Source organism: Protopterus annectens, chromosome 4.part0, assembly GCF_019279795.1.
Source record: "Protopterus annectens isolate FY-2018-M chromosome 4.part0, PAN1.0, whole genome shotgun sequence".
NCBI classification, from domain to species: Eukaryota; Metazoa; Chordata; order Ceratodontiformes; family Protopteridae; genus Protopterus; species Protopterus annectens.
In genome coordinates, this window is record NC_056733.1 from 1,901,120,562 (window position 1) to 1,901,136,078 (window position 15,517).

The 15,517-nt window shown below is 44.4% G+C and overlaps 1 protein-coding gene across 1 annotated transcript in view; it reads left to right on the top strand.

The window, feature by feature from the left end:
• Positions 1-15,517, top strand: part of CTNNA1 (catenin alpha 1) — a gene marked incomplete in the record, with an annotated part of 2,307,982 nt that overhangs the window by 1,071,696 nt on the left and 1,220,769 nt on the right.

The window sequence follows — 15,517 nt, forward strand, 5'->3', positions numbered from 1 at the left end:
TTAAAACTCCATCACTAAGTCAACAAATCGCACACACCGCTCTAGTGACAAATAGCTTCTATGCATCTCTAGGGCTAACAACACTGCTGGAAAAGCACTGTTGCTAAAAGCTGGAACCTCCTCCCCCCATCACTGACCTCTATCCCCACCACCTCACACTTCAAAAACTCTTTAAAATCACATCTCATAAGCACCTGGCTTTGACCATGCATAACCTAAAAACACTGCTTAACTCTGTGGAAAGTTGTAAAGCTTATTATTTGCCTAATGTAATTGCTGCAGTTTATTTCCAATATTTTTCTTTATCCCTTTAATATAGGTACTTCATTTTAACATGATGTATGTCATGACTCTCAATGCTAAATTTATTTAGCCTGTTCAACTGCTGAGTTGTATCCTGTCTGATGTTCGTGTTTCACTGCTGCAGTCATTACACTTGGGTTATCCTGCCGTCAGGCGGTCCCGCAGTCGGCCAGAGTTCCAAAGTCTTTGTCTGGCGTCTGTTGCTGTCTCTTCTTCCCTGACTTCAGTGCGCCAGGGGTATATAAGATGCAGCTGACGCCATTTTCTTCAGTCTTTCTTGCCGCATGGTGCCCGAAGCAAAAGCAGTTCGCAAGTGCCGGTCGGCCGACTCCTGAGATTTTCGAATTCAAATTTCAGAACCGAAGTATTCAATAAAGTGAAGTACCCCGTTGGGGAAACTTTTTCTTGTCTCAGACCGATGTCAGTAAAAGTTAATAATTGCATTTCTTGTGTGAAGCAAATATCTCATAAGGATTTTCATTCTTAGTGTATTCCATGCCTAGGCCCAGACCACAACGTCACTAGTCTGCTTTGTGCTAGATTTAACAAGCGCTCTATTAAACGTCCGTTTGATTTTGCACACCATTATTTTGGCCGAAGGTTCAATTATACCATGCCGTCGGAACAACCGACGACCGGAATACACAAAAAACGCAAAGACAAAGATAAGGACAGGCATCCGAGGCCCAAAACTGACAATGAAGCCTCTTCTAGGCCAGTCGCCGGTTCTCAGTGAGGCGCTTTCGCAGCCTCTGACACCCGCTACCTGAGCCACAGACCGCCTCTGACTCCCACGTGGAGATTAATAGGCCTCGGTATTGGGCCTACGGAAATTAATCCCTCAGATGGCTCCGGAGCTGATGAGCAGGCATCTGCTTCTGAGGGTGTTTTCAGACCTTCACAGCTTACCATCAAAGTAACAACCAAGTCTAAAACTCCATTAAAGACAAAGAAACAAGTACAGCATTCACCTGGACAGGCCTCCATGCCTAAAAAGCAGATGCTCAAAATGGCAGAAGACCTAATTACTCTGATCAGGGGTTCCCATCCCCCCCCCCCCCCCCCGATAAAAGGCCTAAGCAGGATATAGACTGATTCCTCTGACCAGGTTTCCATTTCTTCTGATTCCTCTTCAGACCAGGGATACTCTTTACCCCCCTATGAGGACTCTGATGCTGAAGAATCCATCCCTTCAGCCTCTCCTTCTGAGGATTACTTTTTTGGGGAAACTTTACATACCATGAGGGAGCATTTCCATTGGGAGAGCCAGGATTTTTCAGAATCCAAGAAAAGGCTCAGAGATTTTCTTTTATTGCCTCAGCACAGGCCCCTTGCTATTCCGCCTGTGTTGGATATTGTGGATGATGTGTTCTCTGAATCCAGTTTAACCCCTGATTCTTTGCCCCAGCACCAGTCAAGCCAGATAGGTAATACAGAGTCCCTGACTCTCTCAAATTTCTTTATAAAAACCCTGCTGCTGACCCAGAAACTATTTCCCAGGGTCCCAAAGGGGTAAAGGCTACCACTGCTAAAAATCCAGTTCCCTCTGACAGGGATTCTAGACCATTAGATAGATGGGGGGAAGAACATTTACACTTCTGCAACTTTAGAAGTAAGGGCTTTAAATTGCCAGTTTCACATGCTTAAATACCAACAATATTTAATGTCTCAGTTAAAACAGAAAATGCTTACAAGCTCCGAAAGTCCTGACTATAAGGAAATGCAGGATTTATTGCATGCAGCTGAACAAGTGGGAAAACATACTCTGCAATGTGGTTTTGATTCATTAGAGGCTTCTTGTAGAGCCGCAGTTACTGGATCTGTGATTCAAAGGCATGCTTGGTTAAAAGAAACAAGGTTTACCTGATCATGTTAAGGCAAAATTATTGGATGCTCCTTTACAGCATGATATATTGTTTGGTGTTAAGGCAGAAGAGGTATTAAAGAAAATGGAGGATAAGGCAAAATCTATGCAAACAGTGAAGGATTTCTTACAGGTACAACCACTTCGATTTAACAGAAATTGGCCGCCTAAAAATTGGTCCTTTCCAGTGTCAGACCACAAAGAGGCAGATACAGACGCCCAAGAGGCAGATCTCAGTCCCAAGGCTCTTACAGACCACGACAGTGGGGTGCTTCAACCCCAAAAGGAGGAGAAGACAAGTCACAACCTTATAAGAAACAGTCCCAATGACTTCCCCCTTCACATGCCAAGCACTTACCTTTTGGCAGCTCCCTTGGGGGAAAATTAGCTCTTTTTTTCACAAAATTGGCATATAATCACCCAAGACAAATGGGTTCTGGATATTGTCTCAAGGTTACAGGTTCCACTTTCACACACTACCAAGGCCAAAAGGAATGCCAGACCTGCCACAAAATCAATGGGCAGAGGCACAAAAACAAATTACAGCCCTCATGGACATGAGAGCTATTAAAAAAGTGCCACAACAGGAACAAGGACAAGGATTTTACTCAAGACTTTTCTTGGTCCCCAGAAAGGACAAATCCTGGAGACCCATACTGGACTTCTCTACTCTAAATACTTACCTAGATGTGCAGAAATTCAAAATGTTCTCTCCGTGGTATCCCCGAAGTCTCAAAACAACCCACTAAAGTGTAGTGGGTCTAAAAACAAAACAGTGCAAGAAACTTCTCTGTGTGGAAGATTTTCAGTCCATATATTTCTAGTTAATCACTGTATATTAATCAGATCAGACAATAGTAGTAGACGTTGCGAACGTAAACTTGTCAAGTCAAAAAGTAATAATAGAAAATATATAATTCTGCAGCATTACCAAGTATTCAAAAGTAATCCAAGCAAAGCAGGCAGTCTGTTTCCGGTCGAAAATAAAGGACTTAATAAAGGATTTTCGACCGGAAACAGACTGCCTACCATGCTTGGATTACTTTCGAATACTTAGTAATGCTGTAGAATTATATATTTTCTATTACTTTTTGACTTGACAAGTTTACGTTCTACTACTGTTGTCTGATCTGATTAATATACAGTGATTAACTAGAAATATATGGACTGAAAATCTTCCACACAGAGAAGTTACGTACACTGTTTTGAAATTCAAAATGTTGACACTACAGCAACTTCTTCCCATGCTGGCCAAGAAGGCTTGGCTAGTTACATTGGACCTCAGAGGCATACCTGTATGCCCCAGTCAGACAAAATTGCAGAAGATACCTCAGATTCATAGCTGGCACAATGCATTACCAATTCTCTGCACTGCCCTTTGGCTTATCTACTGCGGCCAGGGTCTTCACAAAATGCCTGGCACCAGTAATTGCATTTTTCAGACCAAAAGGAATTCAAATATATCCCTACTTGGATGACTGTCTTATTCGAGCAGAGAGCAAGGACATTCTTCTGAAGCATCTGGCGTTTGTAAAAAGATTGCTAATTTGCCTAGGGTACACAGTAAACGAAAAGAAGTCGAAACTAGTGCCCTCACAAGAGATAATATTCCTGGGTGCCAGCTTAAATACAGTGGCCCAGATGGCTTATCTCATGCCCGACAAGCAAAAACAGCTGACTCAGTGCTTTCAATTGATGGCAACAAAAACCCAACTCCCTGCAAGAAAAATTCTGCAGGCCTTGGGGTTCATGGCGTCCTACATACTACTAATACCATATGCCAGACTGCATATGAGGAAATTACAGTGGTACCTAAAAAGTACTTGGACTCAGCACTGTCACTGTTTGGAAACAGTAATACCACTTATTCCCTGCCTGTAACAGGAGTTTCGATGGTGGGCACAGGCATGTCACCACAACAAGGGACAGCCTTTCACTTTACCCACAGCCAGGCAGACACTAACAACAGATGCTTCGGATTACGTCTGGAGAGCACACATGGCAGGAAAATGTATTCAGGGCAAGTGGGCCGCAGAACAAATGCATCTTCACATCAATCAAAGAGAGATGCTAGCTGTACAAAATGCCCTAACAGCTTTCAAGGACCTTCTGCATCCAGGACAATTATTGCTAAAGACGGACAACACCACAGTCATGTGGTACATAAACAAGTAAGGGGGCACTCATTCCTATCCCTTCTGCAGACAAGCTATAACTTTGTGGAACACAGCACTGACCTATCAAGTTCATCTGCAAGCACAATTTCTGCCAGGAAAGAAAAATACTCTGGCTGACGACTTAAGCAGAAACATCATGGATCCTCACGAGTGGAAGTTAAACCCACAAGTATTCAGCATGATAACACAAAAATGGGCGTGCCCAGACATAGATCTTTTTGCCTCCCCTCTGAACTGCCAACTACAGAAATTCTGCACAAGGACTTACCACACACAAGCATGGAAAGTGGATGCTGTCTCGTTAAGCTGGAAAACCCTAAAAGTTTATGCCTTCCCACAACTGCATCTCCTGTCAAAGGGTACTCCTAAAAGCCAGACAAGAAAGGCCAAAAATGATCCTGATTGCCCCAGACTGGCCACACCAGCACTGGTATCCAATCTTAAAGAACTTGGCTCAAGGCCTAGCATGGATTTTAACTCAAATTCCTCATCTTCTGACACAACAAAACAATCAGATCATGCACAGCCAGCTCAAAACCTTAAACCTGGCTGCATGGCAGATTACTTAGCCAAGCAACCAACACCTCTCTAAAGCTGTTATGGATGTCATTTTGGAGGCCAGGAGGCCCAGCACCAGGAAATCCTATTCAGAAAAGTGGAAGAGATTCTGTGCCTGGAACCAGGCTCAGCTTTGACCCTCTTGTTCCAAATATTCCTCCAATATTACAATACTTAACTGAGATGCTGGACAAAGGCCTATCCTTCTCATCCATTAAGATCCACACCTCTGCCATCTCAGCTCATTACAACACGGATCCTCCTATTTTCTCTCATCCATTATTAAAACAGTACCTCAGAGGGGCTAAAAACATCAGATTGCCCCGGAGAGTTCCAACACCAACTTGGGACATCAACTTTGTCTTGGAAAAATGAACTTTACCTCCTTTTGAGCCAGCCAATTCAGCAGAATTAAAATGTGTCATGGAAAACTGCTCTGCTTCTGGCAATAACCTCAGCACGAAGAGTCTGAGTTACAGGCACTAATGGCAGTGGAACCTTTCATCATTTTTCATCAGGACAGGGTTTCTTTAAGAAAAACCCTACATTTATGCCAAAGGTGGTATCCAGTGTGGTTCTTAACCAAACTATTCACTTGCCAACATTTTATCCAAATCCCCAGAATAAAGGGGAGAGACTTCTGCACTCATTGGACATACACAGGCAGTTACACTTCTACTTGGACAAAACAAAAGCTTTCAGGAAAACTGAGCAATTGTTTGTAGCATATGCTACAGGGTCACAGGGAAAGGCTATTTCAAAGCAGACCATTTCAAAGTGGATAGGACACTGTATCCGTTTCTGCTACACACAGCATGGAAAAACTGTACCTAGCAACATTAGGCCACATTCCACAAGGGCAACAGCCACTTCAACTGCCTACCTTAGAGGAGTACCTACCAAGGATATTTTGGAAGCTGCAACTTGGAGTTCAGCGCACACCTTTACCAAGCATTACCACTTGCCTCTTTACTCTAAATCCAGAGCTGGCTTTGCCACTGCAGTGCTGCAGGGCCTCATAGCCACACCGAATCCTTTATAGACCCAGCCACCCAACCTCAGCTTTGGGATTCAACCCAAGTGTAATGACTGCAGCAGTGAAACACGATGAACATAGTTCAGTTTTGTACCTACCATAAATGTAGATGTTTGAGTGTATTCACTGTTGCAGTCCAGGTTACCCTCCCTCCATCCCCTCTTTCTTAGCTGGGACTTATCTATACCTTTCTACCCCATACAACCTATGTGGTGTATTTGCTTGTAACTGAAGGTATTGTTTTTATTTTTTATGTATGTTTTATTGCTAAAATGTATTGCCTACCTATTTGGGGGCACCTGACATCTGGGGCAAGAAAAACTGAAGAAAATGGCGTCTGCTGCATCTTGTATACCCCTGGCGCACTGATGTCAGGGAAAAAGCGACAGCAACTGATGCCGGACCAAGACTTTGGAACTCTGGCCGACTGCGGGACCGCCTGACGGCAGGATAATCCTGTAATGACTGAAGCAGTGAATACACTCTAACATCTACATTTATGGTAGGTACAAAACTGTACTTTTTACATTTCTGTCTTACTAGCTGGATTTTTGCTATTATAATGTGTTATCAGTTTTTACTACTATGTATTAAATTCTAGTATTTCTGTTAGTATATGTTCATAGGCTGGCACTAGGCTATCAGCCCTAGGGGCCTATACAAGCCTAGCCTTAACAATTCCCTGGCTGTTTCTTCCCAGAATATTTATTTCCCTGGTCCCCTGTCTAGCAGGGTGACTGACGCGATCCCCGGGGTGAATTTCCTAGCTCCCATCCAATCATCAAGGTTCCTTTTGAAAAGGGCCAAAGAGGTGCTCAGCTTGACATGTATGGGCTGTCTATTCCAGAGTATGGGGAGTCTCTGGGTCAGGAACCTATCCCTCGAGCATGTTTTATTCATTCTGATAACCAGGTTTAGATCCCTGGAGCGTGTGTCTCTGAGGGATTGGGATTTCTTTGTGTAGCGTGTCCAACAGCTCTGGGTTTGACATGGCCTTGTATGTTGAGCAGAGATCGCCTCTGAGTAGGCGATATGCAACAAAGTATAGCTGGAGTTTTTTTTAGACGGTCAGCATAGGGCATCTGCTTTAGGCCTGTGATTCTTTTAGTGAGGTATTTCTGTGGCTTTTCCAGTTGTTGCAAATGTCTTGAGGTACATACCAAATGAGACATTGTACGCTATAATGGGTCTAATGAGGGATGAGTACAGTGGGACAATGACCTCCTTTTTTCTAGATGAAAAGCCCTTCGTGATGAGGTGTGCCACATAAAAGGATTTCCTGACTGTTGTGGTGATGTGGTTATCGAAGGTGAGACCACTGTCCACCTGTTCGTAGATTATAGATTAGTATTGGGCTACCTGCTCTTGTGGGCCATTTTAAGCCTAGCCAATTACCCCTTGTGAGACTCAAACCCTGCATCTTGCATCTGTGCCCCCAAGTCCCTTATCACACTTCCAGTGTTTAGTGTACTGCCACTTATGTGGTAATTCATGGGTGCATGTTTTTTCCCAAAGGTGATAACTATACATTTCTTGGCATTTAGCTTGAGCCCATGGCTCTGGCACCAAGCAGCTGTTTTTGTAAGGCCCTTTTGTAGAATATCCACATCATTTGGGGATTCAGTAATGGCTCCCAGTCTGCAGTCATCTGCGAACTTTGTTAGCCAGAGTCCCATAGTGCTGGCTTGTACTTCAGAGTAGTAGATGCCAAACAAGAGTGGTCCCAAGACTGAACCTTGAGGTACTCCACTTGTCTGGAGCTGGATTTGGAGTCTGTTACTTTTACAGTGTGGGTTCTGTCAGTAAGCCATTTGGCAACCCATAGAGTGACGTAGGGATTAATGTTCAGCTTAGTAAGTTTATCTATGATTACAAAGTGGGGGATGGTGTCGAAAGGCCTTGGCGAGGTCCAGATAGGCTGTGTGGACCTTCCTTGTTTACGGCTCTGGAGACTGATTCGAAGAAGTCATTCAGGTTGGGGAGACAATATCAGCCCTTTACAAAATCAAACTGGGTGGGGTCCAGTGTTTGAATTTTGCCAATGTCTTTGTTTATAAGTTCCATGATGCGTTCCATGGCTTTGCAGATAGGCTCGTCAGACTGATGGGACGATAGTTCCTGAGATCCAAGGTGGATCCCCCCTTGTGGAGTGGGATAACTATAGCTGTGTGCCACTCATTGGGCACGAAGCTTGAGGTGAGGCTATGATTAAACATGACAGGTGAGGTGCGAGTTCATTTTGTAGTTCATGTAGTACACAGCCCGGGATGTCATCTGGTCCCATGAATGCTGTATTCTTAGCTTTGGAGAGTTTTATTTTACCTCTGTGGCTGTGATTACTGTTGGCAATCTTTTGGTATTGAGATGGGCCCTTTAGGGGGTGACAGGGGGGTGAAGTTGGCACTGAATCGATCTGCCAGATTATTGGCAATATCTTTGGGATTAGTATAGTTAATGCCATTGTGTTGTAGCTCCGAGCAGATCTGAGCATTGGCATCTAGATATTTGACATAACTATAGAATGCCTTGTGGTTGTCTTTGGAATCTTTGGCAATTTTATTTTCGTAACTAGCTTTGGAGGATTTTATGAGGGATCTCAGCTTTTTACTGAGACTGGTAAGGGAGTATTTTACATCCTGGGATTTTTCCTTTTTTCTGCAACAGTTTCTTCCTTCTGCTGTATAGTTTGTTTATGGCAGGGGACCACCAGGTTAGCTTCCTTTTTTTGGAGGAGAGCGTCTTGGTTTTATTTGGAATGGCACGATTCGTGCAGGAATGGATATGCTCGTACAGTGCCTTAGTGTAGGATTCAGCAGTCGAACTTTCAGTTCCTGTCTGCATGGGTGTCATGAAGTTTTTCACTTCTGATTTGAGTAGCATGAAGTTGGCTTTGGAGAAGTTTTTTATGGAGTTTTCCCTACTGGGGGTGGAATGTGGACGTCAAGGGTTATTAGCTTATGGTCAGACGTGACCAACGAGGGGGGTGACCACTGGTGTGGCGCATCGATCTCCCATGTTGTAACTAGGTCTAGGATATTTGAGCCCCTGGTGGGACTATGAATTAGTTGATCCAGGGCGTTGGAATTTATGAATTCCAAGAACTGTTGGGAAAAAGTGTTTGTACCAGAGTAGTTTCCCCAATTAATGGCAGGGTAGCTGAAATCACCCAGTATTCGGGTATTTGGGTTGTATCTTAATATTTTCCAGTATGTTTAGAAAGGTGTAGTGAGAATCTTGGGGCATGGTGGTGGTTCTGTAGCAAGCTACAATTTGGATTGCAGTCTTACTTAGTGTTGCACCTGTAGAATTTCAGGTGCATTGTGTTGGGCAACTAGGCTGGAGATGTGGGTATCTTTGGTGAATATGGTCACTCCACCTTTAGTGCTTCAGTCCAGATTTGGTTGCCAAAAAGTGTGGTAAGAGTTGTAGCCTGTTATTGCAGGGGTGCTGTCTGGGCCCTTGAACCAGGTCTCAGTTACTGCACAGATTTCTATGTTCTCCATTTTTAGGAGTGCCGAGAGAGAGTGCATTTTGAGGTTTAGACTTCGAGCATTGAGTAGCATTACCTTCAGATTTTGCATGCTTATATCTGTTATGGTGGTAGTTTTGTCCTTTGAGCCTTGCATAAAAAAGGCACTATAGGGGTGGCAAGAGTCTTGGCAAGTAACTTGAATCCCAGGAGCGACAGGTGCAGACCATCTCTGGCAAAGTATCGTGGTCTGTCGATCATGTCTTCCCAGGCAGACAGATACTGGATTCCCTTTGAATGACACCAGAAACTTAGCCAATTGTTGAAGTCAATCATTTTGTCCTTGTACTGTGGTGTAATTCTGGGCGAAGGCAGGATACTACTCAGAGCTAGGGTCATAACTGCCTGGGCCACATGATCAGAGAGCTCTTCCATGTCTCTCTTCATGTAGCCCAGAGAGGTACGTCTCAAGTCATTCACTCCAACATGGACGATAGTCGTATTTGTACTTGTTGTGGAGTGACTTGAGTACATGGGTTATGTGGCAGATCCTGGCACCCGACAGGCAGCTGACAGTAATTTTATCCTTGTTCAGCATGTTGAGTGGGATATCAGTGAGCCTGGCTATAGAGCTACCTATGACTGAAGTGTTGGGTACATTGTATTGCCTTAGGGGCTGTTGTTTGGTGGCACACTGGTGTTTTGAGCTGTATGTCACTTTGGTTGTGATTGGTGTTTGCGTTTCAGCTTCGGAGGTCCTTGTTGCTTGGGCAGGTTAATGTTAAGGGCCCCCGCATAAGTGGGTTTAGTGTTACTATGTGTGGATGTTGGTGGTGTGAGTTTTGAAGGGCTATGTGTTGCTTGAGGTGTAGTGCAGGTGTTAACCTTTTCCTCTTGACTGTCTAGCACAATCTTGGCTGGAGAGAGCATTCCTTCCAGTTTGGCTATGCAAGTGCATCTCTCACAGGTTATACTGTTAGGTGGTAGGAGGAGAGGGTTGTCTGTGTACATGAGGCAATTGCTGCATTGCCCCAGTATGCCCAGATCCACCAAGTGGACAGGAGAAATCACTGGAAGCTGACCCTTGGACATGCTTGGTTTGGTGTTTCTTTTGTAAAGTACAAGAGCTGTTTTCCCTTTCCTTGGCAAGGTACTTTGCAGTTATAGGCTGTTTAGTGCCTATGATTAATTTTTCCTTATTAGTATCAGTTTAAGGCTTCCTAGTGCTTTCCAGCAGGTTTTAGAGCAAGTGCTAGTCACAGGGATCCAGATTTCAGTGCTACCACCGGGAAACCAGCTAAGTTCCAAGGGAAAATCCGAAGAGAAGACCTTCTGGCACCGGAAATAGTTTAAAGTGCTAGACTAATAAGCCAATAAAAGTGCAGGAGAGCAGAGAACTAGCAGATCTAAGGGAAAAATTATTTGAAGAGCACCGCTCAGAAGCTTACAAAAAGTCCTGAATACAGCAAATCTGTATCAGGGCTACACTAGTTTCAGGAAAGGTAGGAAACGGTTTTAGTAGAAAGTGAATAGGCTGAAGATAATGAGATAATTCAGTATGCAGAAGCTAAAGGGGTGGGCCTTTGCTAAGTTCTCACTATTAACAGTAGAATGATCTGATGTAATGTGACAGGGGGGGGGGGGTGTGTGTGTCAAGTATCGACTTTGTACCAAAGGCGGGCAACTCAAAGCCATCAAGAAAAAAAAGACCACAACAAGAACTGGGAGGGTGGGTGGTAAAGTACAGATTACAGAGATATTAAACAGTGCAGACAAAGGAGAACAAACTCTTACCTTTTCTCATTATCACAGCTGGCAGTTCCTGGGCGTCTGCTGTAAAGGGACCTGGTCCAGTCCAACTGTCCGAGTTAACAAATGTAAAATAAGTAAAGTAATTGGTTTGTATACCTTATAGATTATGTTGGTGCATACAAAATCGGGTATATGGGTCCTTCATGATGATTGTGGTCCATAGGAAGCAGAGTGATTATCTTGGCTTGGATCGTAAATGCAGTTCCTTGCAAAACCTTAAACTTCCGATGCCACATCAGATCAAATTAACAGAATCTTGCATGAGAACTCTGTTGGTGGCTATACTCCAAGTGAAGGTCAACCCTTTGTTCTTCTGCAACCATTAACCGCAGTGACCATGGATGTTTCCCAGATAGGGTGTGGGGGGGGGCATTATCAGGGAAGGGACAGTCCAAGGCACTTGGCAGGATCACGAGGCTCACTTGCACATCAGTGTTCTAGAGGAGTGGTGTTTCTTGCTTTGCAGGCATTCCAAGACTCTCTTCCAATAGGGACGATTGCTATCCAAATGGACAACATTTCAGTTGTATGGTATATAAGCAAACAGAGGAACTAGATCTTTACCCCCCTTTGTCAAGAGGCACTGAGAGTATGGCAGTGGGCAGCCTCCACCCAACGTTTTCTGATAGCAACGCATATCCTTGAGAAATCCAGTGTGATAGCAGGCAAACTCAGCAGCGTCTCTGATGCAAGACATATCAGAAATTATTTCCCAAAAATGGGGCCAGCCTTCCTGCGACCCTTTTGCCATGTCTACAAATGGCAAATGCAGCAGCTACTTTGCCGTAATCCCCCTCTCTGGAGGAGTCCCCAAGGGATGCACTCGTACATGATTGGCCCTCTGGTTTCCTTTATGCCTTTCCTCCATTTCCATTGATACCCAAAGTTTTTCAGAAAGCCAGCGCATTGGGAAGGACCTTAATACTTCTTGCCCCATATTGGCATTGTCAAATCTGGTTCCCCTTCTTGTGGCCTCGCCTTCAAGAGAGGATCCCTGGATTCTAGACCCAGATGTTCGTGTTTCACTGTTGCAGTCATTACACTTGGGTTATCCTGCTGGCCGGCTACCCGCAGTCTGCCTGAATTCCAAAGTCCTGGTCCAGCGTCGGTTGCTGTTGCCTCTTCCCTGATGTCAGTGCGCTAGGGGTATAAAAGATGCAGCCAACGCCATTTTCTTCGGTCTTTCTTGCCGCGTGGTGCCCGAAGCAAAAGCAGTTCGCAAATGCCAGTCGGCCCGAGTCCTGAGATTTTCAAAATTGAATTTCAGATCCGAAGTCTTCTATAAAGCTAAGTACCCCTTTGGGGAAACTTTTTTTCTTGCTCCAGAATGATGACAGAAAAAGTTAACAATTGTATTTCTTGTGGGAAGCAAATACCTCATAAGGATTTTCATTCTTACTGTATTCCTTGCCTAGGCCCTGACCACGATGTTGCTAGTTGTCGGTTTCGTGCTAGATTTAACCAACGTACTATTAAGCGTCTGTACGATTTTGCTTTTCATTATTTTGGCAGAAGGTTTAACTATATAATGCCATCGGAACAACCAACGACCAGAATTCATAAAAAAAAATGCAAGGATAAAGACAAGGACAAGCATCCGAGGTCCAAAACTGATGAAGCCTCTTCTGGGCCAGTCGCTGGTTCGCCGGTGCTCAGTGAGGGGCTTTCACAGCCCCTGACTCCCGCTAACTCAGAGCCACAGGCCGCCTCCGACTCCCAAGTGGAGACAGGCCTCTGGATACTCAAGGTATTGGCCCTACGGAAATGAATCCCTCAGATGGGTCCAGAGCCGCTGAGCAGGCATAGTCTTCTGAGGGTGTCTTCAGACCTACACAGCTTTATATAAAGCCTACTTTAGCATCCAAGACAAAGTCTAAAACTGTTTTAAAGACCAGGAAACCAGTACAGCATTCTCCAGGACAGACTTCTCTGCCTAAGAAAGAGATGCTCAAAATGGCTGAAGACCTAATTACTTTGATCAGGGGTTCCCATCCCCCTCCTGATAAGAGGCCTAGGCAAGACACTGAGTTTGATTCCTCTGATCAGGTTTCCATTTCCTCTGATTCCTCTTCTGAACAGGGATATTCTATTCCTCCCTATGAGGATTCTGATGCTGAAGATTCTATTCCTTCAGCTTCTCCTCCTGAGGACTATTCATTTGGGGAAACCCTGCATACCATGAGTGAGCATGTCCACTGGGCGAGCCAAGATTATTCCGATTCTAAGAAAAGACTCCGAGACTTTCTTTTACTTCCTCAGCACAGACCTCTTGCAATTCCCCCTGCTCTAGACATAGTAGACAATGTATTTTCAGAGTCCGGCCTGTCTCCAGACTCTCTACCTCCTGCTCCTGTTAAGCTGGACAAATACTACAGGGTTCCAGACTCCCATACATTTCTTTACAAAAACCCTGCTGCTGACCCAGAAACTATCTCACAGGGTCCCAAAGGGGTCAAGGCTGCTTCTGCTAAAAACCTTGTCCCCTCAGATAAAGATTCTAGGGCTTTGGACAGATGGGGGGAAAAGTTTACATTTGGCTGTAAGGGCTTTAAATTGTCAATTTCATATGCTCAAATATCAGCAATACTTAATGTCTTTATTAAAACAGAAAATGTTGACAAATTCTGAATGTTCTGAGAACAAAGATTTGCAGGATTTATTGCATGCAGCTGAACAAGTGGGAAAACATACTTTGCAATGTGGCTATGATTCACTGGAGGCCTCGTGCAGGGCCGCTGTTACAGGTTCTGTTTATTAGAAGGCATGTTTGGTTAAAGGAGCAGAATCTGCCTGATCATGTTCAAGCAAAATTTTTGGATGCTCCATTACAGCATGATACTTTGTTTGGTGTTAAGGCAGAAGAGGTGTTGAAGAAAATGGAGGATAAGGCTAAATCTATGCAGACAGTAAAGGATTTCTTACAGGTACAGCCACCCAGATTTAGCAGGAAGTGGCCCTCTAAGAATTGGTCCTTTCCAGTGTCAGACAGACCACAAAGAGGCAGATTCAGATGCCCTAGAGGCAGGCAACAGCCCCTGGGCTCATACAGGCCCAAACAATGGGGTGCTTCTACCTCCAAAAGCGGAGAAGACAAATCACAGCCTTATAGAAAACAGTCCCAATGACTTCCCTCTGCCAATGCCAAGCACTTATTTTTTGGCCGCACCCTTAGGGGGAAAACTAGGTCTTTTTTCACAAAACTGGCACAAGATCACCCAGGACAAATGGGTCTTAAATATAGTCTCTCAGGGCTACAGGTTCCACTTTCACACCCTTCCAAAGGCAAAAGGTATGCCAGACCTGCCACGCAATCAGTGGGCAGAGGCACAAAAACAAGTTTCATCTCTCATGGACATGGGGGCTATCCAGCCAGTGCCACAACAAGAGCAGGGACAAGGATTTTACTCAAGACTTTTCTTAGTACCAAGAAAGGACAAAGCCTGGAGACCAATTCTGGACCTGTCTATTCTAAATACCTTTCTGGACGTCCCAAAATTCAAAATGTTGACTCTACAGCAGCTTCTAGACATGCTGGACGAGAAGGCTTGGCTTGTAACTTTGGACCTCAGAGGCATACCTTCATTTCCCAATCAGACAATCTTGCAGAAGATACCTCAGATTCATAGCTGGCTCAATGCACTACCAATTCTCTGCACTGCCCTTTGGCTTATCTACTGCGCCCAGGGTCTTCACAAAGTGCCTGGCACCAGTAATTGCATTTTGCAGACAAAGAGGAATTCAAATATATCCCTACTTGGGCGACTGCCTTATTCAAGCAAAGACCAAAGATATTCTGCTACAGCATCTGGCATTTGTAAAAAGATTACTAATTTGCCTAGGGTACCCAGTAAACGAAAAGAAATCAAAACTAGTACCCTCTCAAGAGATAATATTCCTGGGTGCAAGCTTAAATACAACTGCCCAGATGGCTTATCTCACGCCAGACAAACAAATGCAACTGACTTCTTACTTCAAAAACATGGCAAGAAAGACCCAGTTATCTGTAGGCTCTGGCATCCTGCATTCTACTAATTCCATGTGCAAGACTGCATATGAGGAAACTACAATGGTATCTAAAAAGTGTTTGGACTCAACATTGCCACGGCCTAGAAACAGTAATTACTCTGATTCCCTGCCTGCAACAAGAATTTCAATGGCGGGCACAGACCTGTCACCACAACAAGGGACAGCCATTCACCTTACCCACTGCCAGGCAGACACTAGCAACAGATGCATCAGATTATGCCTGGGGGGGCGCATGTGACAGGAAAATGTATTCAGGGCACATGGCCCACAAA